The 12,385-nt window shown below is 46.0% G+C and overlaps 1 protein-coding gene across 4 annotated transcripts in view; it reads right to left on the bottom strand.

The window, feature by feature from the left end:
• The window catches only part of ADCK1 (aarF domain containing kinase 1), an 86,606-nt gene that overhangs the window by 59,674 nt on the left and 14,547 nt on the right, over positions 1 to 12,385 (bottom strand). The window lies entirely within an intron of this gene.

Raw genomic sequence — 12,385 nt, 5'->3', positions numbered from 1 at the left:
ACAGAATTGCTGCTTATGGTCTTTCATATTAAGCCTTTGGGATGCTGGTAAGTATCTTGTGGCACACAGTGTGTGAGAGCGTCCCAGGCATATACGCTGTCAGCTGTCCTGGATGAGACAGCTCTTTCAGGGATGCCTGCAATAGCAGGAGACTGGGCTGGAAGAGCCAGGCTGCCCCTTGGACTCCATACAGAGGGAAGAGAGGATATCATCACACCTCCATAGTGGGTATCCCCAAAATATGGTAAATCAGGGAGGGAGAAAAGACATGTCAGAGAAGATAGGAAAGGAATCAGGCCACAGTCCTTTTCTCTTCCACCCCTGGTAACAACAGGGTCATATGCACACGACTGGTAAACCCACAGAACAGCTTTAGATGATCCAGGACAGCACAAACTGGAGAGGAATGAATGGATGTCTACCTCAATTTAACACAGTGAGAGACTGAAATCAAGTGCCATGCCAAAAGATCTGTGAAGATGTTTAGGGAGGATACAGCTACTGGTGAAATGAATAGGGTACTTGGGTGTTTAAAAACAGCTATAGAAAACCTAGAACCCATTGCAATGACAGTGTAGTTGCGTCCAAGGGGCTGTTATCTCCTCTTTCAACAAATCTGAATAAGTGTACAGCTAATATAAACTACTATAGCCTTCACTAACACTGTTAGCCTGGTAATAAAACTGACTGACAGCAGGGGTGCTGCAAGGAGACACACAACTGTAAATGGAACTCTTATTGCCTCCTTTTTGTACTATCTTTCTTGCCTACCTTTTACGAAGTCTTGTTCCTATGCACACCAGATATTTCCCATTCAAATGCTTTCTTATGCCAATACTAACTGATCATACTGCTGACCATGGACAGATCCACGTCTTTGGAATTGGAATAACTCCTGGTGCAATACATCTCACTATCTAATAAATCATTATTTGTGTAAGTTATGTATAACATTCCTAAAGATTTACCTATTGGCCTCTGCCTGCCCATATGAGAGTAGGGTATTCCATATGTTCCCACTTAGGCAGGTATCTTGTTAGCTTTTCAGACCTATACTTTTTAGTTAGTTCCCCTTGGTGCAAACCCTGGTTAAAAAAGTATCCCCCTAATTCTCATTTTTGACTTCCATAGCTCAAAATAGTCCTAGCAGATACCAAAACCCTTCAGAAATTCTGGCACAACAGTAGGTTTCCAGTGGGACAGCCAGAAAGTGAGAAAGAGAGCTTTATAGCTTGCAAAGCATAAAGGACAGAGATGATCCCCTAGACTAAAGCAACAATTTCTTAGCTTCTCAGTTTTGCAAACATGGGAACAAGGAATCGCACAACTAGCAGGATGGCCAGTGAGCTCTGTACAGATGGAAGGACATACACAGTGAGCCTGTGTCAGACAGCTGAAATCTGGTGTTGGTGCTGGGGCCTTGTATCACCAGTGCTAAAGGCAGCTGAAATTAAAGCAAACACGTTTCACGATTTGTGCAAATCTTCCCTGGAGATCAGAAGGGACTTTTCCAAACCTAGGTGAGCCCATTTCACACTGAACATACATGCAAGTTCCCACCCTCCGAGCCATCAGGACTCTGAATTTCCACACACAAGCACACACAGACATTTACCTCCCACCTATGCTACACATACTCCCATGCTCTTCCCACTAATTCCCTGATTCACAACACTGTTCCTAACAATTCGTACAGGTGACTAAGGGAGTGGCCTCGCAACAAACCCCTAGTTTGAGATGCCACTTGATTCAGGAAACATTTACGCTGGGCTGAGGTCCATCTCTTTAGCCAGCGAAGGACGTCCATCTCTTCAGGACGAAGCAGTGTTGTTCAACCACAGCGCAGAGCACCAGCAGTCACCTTGCTGAACCCTGCCCTTGCTGCCTGGTGCATGCACAACCAGCACCGATCGCCTGCTCATGTTCCATCTTCATTTTGCTCCAAGCTCGGTCATTCGTGCTCTGATTATCTCTCATTACTGACGACCTTGCTGTAATGAGTTTTAATCTGCCTCATATTAATTAGAAACATTTTCATTAGCCAGCTCAATTTTAGGTAAATAGCTAATAGAATCAACTGAGCTTCAATTAGTTATCTGTGGGGCAGTTCAGGAGAAAAATCAGAAGGGAGCAGCTGTTTCCCCTCTAGATGCCCCTGTGATATAATGCACTATTTTGTCTAAGTCTCTTGAGCAGGGAGAACAAGGAGCACAGGGAAGGGATGGTCAGAGATAAGGGGAAAATAACATGCAGAAGTAACTGGGACATAGCTCTTCCATAGCTATAGCATTACCTGTCTATTCTCTCCCACTAACAGTTCCAGATCAAACTGTTGAATACAGGAATAAGAGAGTCAAGCTGAGTCCTTTACACATATAGACATCACCTCCAGTGAACAAGGTTCTGCTCTTGAAGCTGTTTTACCCTGTACAACAGGTCCTTCACACAGGCTCTCTTTTGGGGCATGTACATTTATGTGAATGGTACTTACACAGGAGGATAAAATCAGATCAGATTTGCACAAGAAGGAAGGATCAGACCTATGTATACACAGATGTATAATACTTGCAAAGTCAGCAGGTTCCCAACAGCACCCTCAGTGCCTTGTTGTCCTGACAGGGTTGGTATACAAAGAGACCTGTCCTGTGCTTCATTGCAGAGCACCCACGGAGCATAGGAAGTAATTCAACAGCATGGCTGCAGAAGGCACACAGAGATTTACAAAAGCCGCAGTGAAATTAGGCACGTGTCTCGATCCATTGATCACGGTGCCTGCAGCTCCTGTTACAGAGGCAGGTGAAATGATAATAAATTTGACACACCATCTCTCAAAATCTTGTGAACAAAATTAATTCAGCTCAGCTTGGATCAGACCACTTGGGATGGCAGTGAAAACAAGCTGAGGGCTGTAAAGACACCATCTTATATGGCCCTGTGTTTAGCTGTAGTGGGGGTTCCCAGCCATCAGTCCTATTAAGCCCTGTTTTATTTGCTGTCGTCAGTTGCTATAAGGAACGAGATCAAGTGAGATGTGTGTTACATTCAGGAGTGTTCCCTAAAGAGGAGCTGCTGGCACACCGTACAGAAACAGTAGGCTATTGACTGAACAGCAAGAGATGATGTTGTGCAGCAAAAATGACCTGAAGGGAAAACACTCCCCAGACAGCTATGTCCATGTAAGGAGACCCTGGGAAGGCAGTAGCATGGGAAGTGAGGGCTGGTCCTGGGGCATGGGGAGGGTGGGGGGAAGAGCTCAAACAAGTAGGAATTAGCTCTCACTGAAGCTCATACAGTTATGGCTATGCATAGGAAGGCTTCACATTGGGGAGAGGGGTATACAGATAGTCTCTTCACAAAAATGGTCTGAAGTCCCAGACAGAGAGAGCAAAACAAACACGGAGGAGTACATCAGGAGCCACCACAAGACAGATGAACCAGTCTGGTATAAAAGAGAGAGTTTCATGATTTGTCCTCAATAACAAAACGAAATGGTGCCAAGAAGGCTGACCTGGTAACATTTTCCAACTACTCAAGAGGTCAGACACTGTTAACGGGAAGGGAAACATAAAGGATGTTACTAGGGTTAGTGAAGAGGTGGAAGATGAGATAAATGAGTATCAAGGGAATCTGTTCAATGCTGAATATTCCTGGCCTTCAAAGCAAAGTGAAGGATCCTAGCAGCAGGGATGAAGATGGACATCTGACAGCCTCTTCCCTTAGTCCCCACATCCCATCCTGCAATAAAATGAAGCTGAAAAAGCCATGGACTCCACAGGAAGCACTGACAGACAGAAGATACACTGAAAGACACACTGAAAGGTAAGGTTTATCAGAATGGTTGGCCCAAGCACTGAAGGAAAGATGGAGAAAGTTCAGCTAAATCTCATCTAGTTCAGCAGCTGAGGGTCAAGACAGGGTAGCTTCACACAGTCTGCTCTCCTAGTGTGGGTGTGCAGGGAAGAAGGAAGCGCAGAGGCAGCCATTGCAGCTGGAGGGGAGAAATCGTCACATTCACTTTGTCAGTGCCAAAGAATCTGGGCTGACATTTTTCTCTTCCCAACAGTCGAACCCCACCCTACCAGCTGCACGTCACAGCTGACCTCCAGTCAGGACCTATCTGAGTCAACGTCAGACGATTAAACTGTGCAACAGCAGCTTCTCCCCCTTGTACATATGCAACTTCTCTCCTGGCAGGTATCTCCAACAGCCAGGGGAGCAGAGCAAGTGGGCTTCCTCTCTTATAGCCACACAGATGGGCACTAGCATTCAGCTTGGTCACAGAACCCAGAAAGAAGTGTTTCCAGTGCAGTCTCTCTAGAGATCTCAATACAGCCCCTTTCCAAACTGACAGAGGCAGATTCCTTTCCCCTTCTTTAATCTGAGAAGCTCTGACCTTTAAAGTACAGACTTCTTCCCATAGGAACAGGATGCCTGAAGAGGAGAGAGACAGTAACACATGAAATAACTAGAAGTGATTAAATTGGATTGACGATGAAGTCAGGAAAGATAACAACCATGGGATTACGCTGTCAATTCCAAAAAACTGCAGTGACTGTCATAGCACTACCTCCAACAGATAGAGAGTGGCTGCGGTGCCTGTAAGTCATCATCAATGGCAAAGTGCAGTTCTACTTTAAAAAGTGCCTATGTTGAGGGGGAAAAAAAAAAGGCACAACCAAGAAGTGTCCCCTTGTTAATCAGCAGGTCTGTTCCCTTCTGGGTATCAGTCAGAGTTGCTGACTTCAGTGAAAAATACATACATATAAATTACTCCAGCTTTTTCATCCAGTTAACACCACACAGCTCCACACCAAGAAAGGCAGGTGGTGTCTATTAGCATCCCAGCAATGTCACCACTATGGGAGACTGAGCTGGTGTCTCGTCTGATTCATTCACAATCAATAGACTTGTTAAACTGCAATTAGAAGGTCAGATCCTTCCTTGCAGCCACTCCTTTGCTTTCTCACTGAAAACAACAGGTTTGTGCAGGTGCCAATGGAAGCAGAATTTCGAAAAAAATGGGCTTCTGTGGGTGCCAGTGAAGGCAGCATTTGGTCTACTGAATCATTACAGCTGCTAGGAACACAGAGAGAACCTATATTGGCTTTGAGTGTGCCACTTAAAAATAGCACAAGATAGCAGTTTAATGAAGTAAAACATATGAATATTTGACATGGCACCACACTGAAATGAACAAAAGGAGAGCCCAGGTGAGACCACATGTTGGTTATTCATTATCCAGAGCAGATTACTTTTGCTCCCACAACGAGCAGAAGGAACTACCCCCAGCAGTACCAGAGGCAACTGCCTTTATTGCAGCTGGTATCACAATGAACAATATTGTACGCGTCTCCCCTGCACTTGGCTGTGGCTAACCAAGGTTGTGAAGGGAATAAAACTGAGATCATCTTTATATACAATTACATATTCAACATTTTGCCCTTTCCATTGCCAGCTGTTGAGTTGTGCCTCTCGTCTAAGAGATGAATGAGCACCCACAAGGCAGGGATGCTGCATTTGTAAATGTCAAACATATTATAAGAACCTAGAGTAAAACAGTCAGTAAAGCTGTTGGATGTCTTGTCTCATTCTAATTTTAAGAAAATTGGAGTGTCCCTCCACCTGCAGACTCACTGTCAGCCATTATTTTATTTACAGTGAATTGGGTACAACAGGAAACATTATCAGTGCACAGGGAGTTGTTGGGCACACAGCCAAGAAGAAAAGGAGCGGAAAACTTCCACCTCCAGGTTACATATCCCACCCAGGATCAAAGTGATTGGTCAATAGTCTTTAAGAGTGGTTCAGCCTAGGAAATTATAAAATAGATTACTGCTCAATTGCCTGTGGAGGAATATCCCTACCTTTATCCCCCACTCTTCCAGAGAAGCAACTACAAATAGCAGGAAATGGGTTTTATCAGGTGGAAATCTAGGGTGGATTTTTTCTTGATATATGAGATGCTGATTACCACAGATCACCTGTGCAAGTACGCCAAGGGGCAGGGTGAGGAAAGCCTGGTTCATCACTACCCAGTTACAACTTCTTTGTGGAAAAAACTGCAAATTGTGGCAGTGCTTGCCACAATTTAAAAAAGAAATCACCATCTAGGAATCCAGAGGTTTCAGTTTGAATCTCACATGAGCAAAAGTCAAGGCTCTTTTGTCAAAAGGGGGAGAAGCTGGTGTAATAAGCTAACACTGGACAAGAGAAAACAAAGATGACACTGCAGTGGAGATAACAGTCAAAAGAGAATCTCCATCAACACGCTAGTCAAAGACAGCCAATTTCTAATGTTGACTAGAAGGTAAATAGTAAACTCAAGACAAAAGGCCTATCACAAAGGCAATCCGTACAAAACCTGACAGAAAAATAACATCGACAAAGATCCTCCAAAGAATCAGCCCTTGCTGGCAAAATACAGTCACTGTGGATAGTCCCAAAGACAAAATTTGCATGCCAAAAAGGACCACAGAGAATTAGCATGACACAAGATGGGTGTGAAGCAAAGCAAGGAAAAGAAATCAGATGCTAGTAATCCAAAAGTAATGCTATCTATGACTTCTAGCCTCATATAATTATTTTATTAAAGCATTTACATACTCCACACAGAGATACAGAAATCCCATGAAGAAGGATGAGGTCACAGCGAAACAGGGAGTTGATGTTCACAGGTAGGGGAAGATGAAAAATGGGATAAACATGGTCTTGGTTTGGTCTCCGGAAAACAGTGGAGCTTCACTGTTCTCTCATTAAGAAGATCATGGCACGAAAGGGCACTGTGCATTGATTACCACAGAGGATGTGTTCCTTTCCTGGGCACGGACAGAGTGCTGTATGTACAAGCACTTGGCTGGAGGAGATAGACTCTGTTTAAACATCTGCCTGACATCTTGAGTGAGATTTCAAAGAAGATAAAGCTGAGAATGTGAACAGGCCTTCACCAGAAGGCTTATTTAAATCTAGATTATGCCTATTCTGGAGCCTAAAATAGACTCCTTTTCAATCGTGTGCTCATCAGCTCCTGGATTCACTAGCATCCCATAGTAGCCAGCCAGTTATGAGACACATATCTAACTGCCTCTTTGAAAGCACAATTACCAAGTCTACACAAATTGCTGTCCTGACTACACATAAGTTGGGTGAGCTTCTAAACACAGCCACGATCAATCCAGATACTTCAAAGTACTCCTCCCTTGGGCTTTGACATAACGCTTCAGTCACAGGGAGGCAGGGTGCCTCAATCACCGTTGCTACAGGAAGGCAGCCATCTATGGCCACACCACAACAGTGCCCAGAGAGCATCCCACAAGAATAATTCGGGGTGGAGAGTCTGCAACTTCCAGGGGGACACAGGCAGGCAGAACATCACTGGCCACTTGGAACTACACCAGCACCCTGGTACAGGGAACCCTTAGTGGCCACAAAGCAGTCTGGATAATGACTTTATGTCTTGTTCTAAAATCCATCAAGTCCACAAGTCCATCATTCCTCACTTCCAAGCCTTCATGATGCTGCTCAGCCATGACCGAGACAGAAGACATTGGTCCAATACCAACCATGAAGACCTCCCCTCCATATGGCAATGCCCAGACTCAAGCTCATTTTGGCACATGATACTGGGAAAACAAAAGCTCAATAAAAGCAATCTTGGAAAACCACTCTATACTCTAGTCCTAGTTTTGCAAATGCCCCATCTCCAACAAAATACATGTTGGCTTACAGAGAAGCACATGTTTCTAGCAGTTATACGGGAGCTGTTAGATTTTACTATTCAGTTGCCTGAAAGAAGAAGAAGAAATCTCCCCTGTTGGCCTATTAATCTGTCATAACAAGATTCTTCATAATTAATTTGTCCCTAACAGTTGCTTTGTAATGCTAGCAAGAGAATATTTCAGGAATGGCAATTACCTCTGGTGTCAAAATGATGAGGAAAACAAATGTTCAACCATCAACAAAACGCAGCGCCTTTTCCACTCCCACCCGATGGTGGGTGACAGCACTGCACATCAGAATTATAGTGTGGTTAATTACTAGGCATGTTGCAATTGAGAATTCATTTCACCTCTTGAGATGAAATTTGTTGAGCAATGCAGGTGGAATGAGGGGCATCTGCCACTGGGATGGGGGTTGTGTGGGGAAGTGGTCTTATCTATACATTGCTTCTTCTTCAATTTACTATGTATAAGTCCAACAATTATAAGCAGTGAACACTTTTAAAATATTTAAAGGAATCTTCCTTCATTAGCTACACATACGTCCCACCCTTTCAAAGATTTTGCAAAAAGACAGAGCTTGACTTCTTTGTTGTTGCTTTATTTAAATTTAGTATCCTTCAAATAAAACCTACACGCCTGAATTAGTCTTTCAATACTAATATGAAATATAATGGGTTTCTAGGCTGTTTGTAAATGGAAGAATTCCTTGGGCTGTGAGCTCATTGGATTTCAGCACGTTATGGAACCTGACATCTGACTGTTTCTGGAGTGAGATTTCCAGGAACGAAGCTAAGGCACGCACAGCGTGAGGCTCATGTCTCCAGGTGAGAACCAAGCTCTGCCAGTGCTGGGAATCCCATTCCAGAAAGGGACTGGGAAAGGGAAACCTGCTGGCACGGCAGGGGCCAGGGAGGTGGTAGCCAGGGCTGAGGCATCAGTGGGGAGAGCTAAGGGCAGAGCTGGGGCAGGCTGCAGGAGAGTCAGGAGCACAGGAAGCTGATTCAGGCCTGGTACAGGATGGCAGCGCAAGTGAACAGAGAGGTCAGCTGTGCCGGGCTAGTGAGGGAAGCTGCATGCATTCAGGTGGGGTTATACCAGGAGAGGTGCAGGCATGAAGGTGCTTCCGCCTGCTTAGTCCTGAACCACATTACCAAGCACTTACTACCCTAAAATCAAAACATAGGTTTAAAAGAATCAAACATCACCCTCACTCCTGGTACAGACTCAGTCCCTCTGGGGCCAGTGGAGGTAAAGGAAAGTTGCAGTTGATCTAAACCCGACAGTCAGGGAGGCACATATAGCTCTTGGGAGCCTTTCACATGCATTAGGTTGCAGACAGCTCTTGTCTTCAAGCACACACCCCAGTAAAAGCACCAGCTCGCAGCGAGGAAAGCATGGTTCCAGCTAACAGCCTTGCTGTTTCTCACTTCCCGTCGCTCAGGAGCCATCATTTCATTATAATAATGTTCCCCAGTCAAGGGTCACCACTCCATGTATTGGCAGTGAAAAACTCCCAATTCAGACTGCAACAGCAAAACTTCAGCTTACTGCAAGAAATAGAATCAGAGAAGCTGTCCTGGAGAGGAAGAGGAGAGACAGAACAGGCAATACCAGAACACTCCAGAGATGAAACAGCTCCTGCTGGGCTCTGTAAACGCCCAGCTGTGCTGCCTGATTGTGAATGCAAAGGAAAGGGCCCAAGGGAGGAAAGTGTATCTTCCCTCCTTCTCTTCACACAACAGTCCTACGATAAACAAATGGGAGTGCAAAGCCTGCCGCCCTTCAGCAATCCTGCAAAAACAGACTTGTGTTCACAGCAACCCTACGACAACAATCAGGCTGCACATTTACAGAGTTCACAGACAACTCAAAACAAGTACATTTTCAAATAGAGACTACAGGGGCAGTAAAGACATTTTAGGAGCTGAGGTTTTTTTGAAAAGCAATTCTGCTGGTGACCTTTTCAGTGAATTTACCTCTAAATTCAGCAAAGCTGGCAAGACAGTAAACAGACCCAGGCTTGGCAGGAGGCCCTTCATAAAGCACTGTGCATGTGTGTATAATCACAGAATCACAGAATCACAGAATGTTAGGGATTGGAAGGGACCTCGAAAGATCATCTAGTCCAATCCCCCTGCCGGGGCAGGATTCCCTAGACCATATCACACAGGAACGCGTCCAGGCGGGTTTTGAATGTCTCCAGAGAAGGAGACTCCACAACCTCTCTGGGCAGCCTGTTCCAGTGTTCGGTCACCCTCACCGTAAAGAAGTTTTTCCTCATATTTATGTGGAACCTCCTGTGTTCCAGCTTGCACCCATTGCCCCTTGTCCTGTCAAGGGATGTCACTGAGAAGAGCCTGGCTCCATCCTCTTGACACTTGCCCTTTACATATTTATAAACATTAATGAGGTCACCCCTCAGTCTCCTCTTCTCTAAGCTAAAGAGACCCAGCTCCCTCAGCCTCTCCTCATAAGGGAGATGTTCCACTCCCTTAATCATCTTCGTGGCTCTGCGCTGGACTCTCTCTAGCAGTTCCCTGTCCTTCTTGAACTGAGGGGCCCAGAACTGGACACAATATTCCAGATGCGGCCTCACCAGGGCAGAGTAGAGGGGGAGGAGAACCTCTCTCGACCTGCTAACCACACCCCTTCTAATACACCCCAGGATGCCATTGGCCTTCTTGGCCACAAGGGCACACTGCTGGCTCATGGTCATCCTGCTGTCCACTAGGACCCCCAGGTCCCTGTCCCCTACGCTGCTCTCCAACAGCTCTGTCCCCAACTTACACTAGTACATGGGGGTGTTCTTGCCCAGATGCAGGACTCTACACTTGCCCTTATTATATTTCATTAAGTTTCTCCCCGCCCAACTCTCCAGCCTGTCCAGGTCTCTCTGAATGGCTGCGCAGCCTTCCGGCGCGTCAGCCACTCCTCCCAGTTTTGTGTCATCAGCGAACTTGCTGACAGTGCACTCTAATCCCTCATCCAAGTCATTAATGAATATATTGAATAGAACTGGTCCCAGTACCGACCCTTGAGGGACTCCGCTAGACACAGACCTCCAACTGGACTCTGTCCCATTGACCACCACTCTCTGGCTTCTTTCCTTCAGCCAGTTCACAATCCACCTCACTACCCGATCATCCAGACCACACTTCCTCAGTTTAGCTGCGAGGATGCTGTGGGAGACCGTGTCAAACGCTTTACTGAAATCGAGATAGACCACATCCACAGCTTTACCATCATCTATCCACCGGGTTACATCCTCATAAAAGGCTATCAAGTTGGTTGAGCATGACTTCCCCTTGGTGAAGCCATGCTGAGTGCCCCTAATGATCCCCCTATCCTTGATGTGCCTAGAGACAGCACCAAGGACAAGTTGTTCCATCACCTTTCCGGGGATGGAGGTGAGGCTGACCGGTCTATAGTTACCCGGGTCCTCCTTCTTGCCCTTTTTGAAGACTGGAGTGACATTCGCTTTCCTCCAGTCCTCAGGCACCTCTCCCATTGCCCACGACTTAGCAAAGATGATGGAGAGTGGCCTAGCAATGACTTCTGCCAGCTCCCTCAGCACCCGCGGGTGCATCCCATCAGGGCCCATGGATTTATGGACGTCCAGATTGTTTAATTGGTCCCCGACCCAGCCCTCATCTACCAAGACAGACTCCTCCTCTATCCTGACTTCTTCTGGGGCCTCAGGGGTCCGGGGCTCCTCAGGACAGCCTCCAGCAGTACAGACAGAGGCAAAGAAGGCATTCAGTAACTCCGCCTTCTTTTTATCCTCTGTCTCCAGGACCCCCACCTCATTCATCAGTGGGACTACATTGCCTCTAGTGTTGGCTTTACCTGCAATGTATTTGAAGAAGCCCTTTCTGTTGTCCTTGACCTCTCTTGCAAGGTTGAATTCCAAGGAGGCCTTAGCTTTCCTAGTTGCCTCCCTACATCCTCTGACAACAGACTTATATTCCTCCCAAGTGGCCAGCCCCTCCTTCCACGATCTGTACACCCTCTTCTTCCACTTGAGTTTGCCCAGCAGTTCCCTGTTCAACCATGCAGGTCTCCTGGTACCCTTTCTTGACTTCCTACCTGCTGGGATGCTCTGATCTTGAGCTCGGAAGAAGCAGTCCTTGAATGCTAACCAACTATCTTGGGCCCCCTTACCTTCTAGTACCCTGTCCCATGGGATTTCCCCTAGCAATTGCTTGAAAAGGCCAAAGTTGGCCCTCCTGAAGTCCAGGGTTGCGATTCTGCTAGCTATTCTGTTCCTGCCACATGTATAAGTGCAGGCTCACACGCAGATTCATTGTTAAAGTGGAGCTAGGAACAGAGTGGAGGCTGTATAAAGATGACCCTTGTCACTATGCTTATCTGCTCCCTGTGGGCTCCTTCCAAGTCACACTAGCTCCGTACACTGACAAAAACAAGTTGTTACTGGTGTCAGACTTGCCAAGATGATGCTGCTGCAGAGGAAGGAGCAGCAAGCTGCTCTGAATGGTGCAGCGTCAGCAGAATTTGCAGCCACCAAGACAGGACTCTCAAAAAAAAAAAAAAAGAAAAGAAAAGAAAAGAGAAAAAAACTCAAACCAAGTCTATGGGACCAAATGCAGGCTTAACTAGGCTAGCAGTGAACGCGATTATCATCTTGGATTCACTCCTCCAAAGCCATC

This window comes from Nyctibius grandis, chromosome 4 (assembly GCF_013368605.1).
Source record: "Nyctibius grandis isolate bNycGra1 chromosome 4, bNycGra1.pri, whole genome shotgun sequence".
Classification (NCBI taxonomy): domain Eukaryota; kingdom Metazoa; phylum Chordata; class Aves; order Nyctibiiformes; family Nyctibiidae; genus Nyctibius; species Nyctibius grandis.
This window is presented reverse-complemented; position numbering and strand designations above follow the sequence as displayed.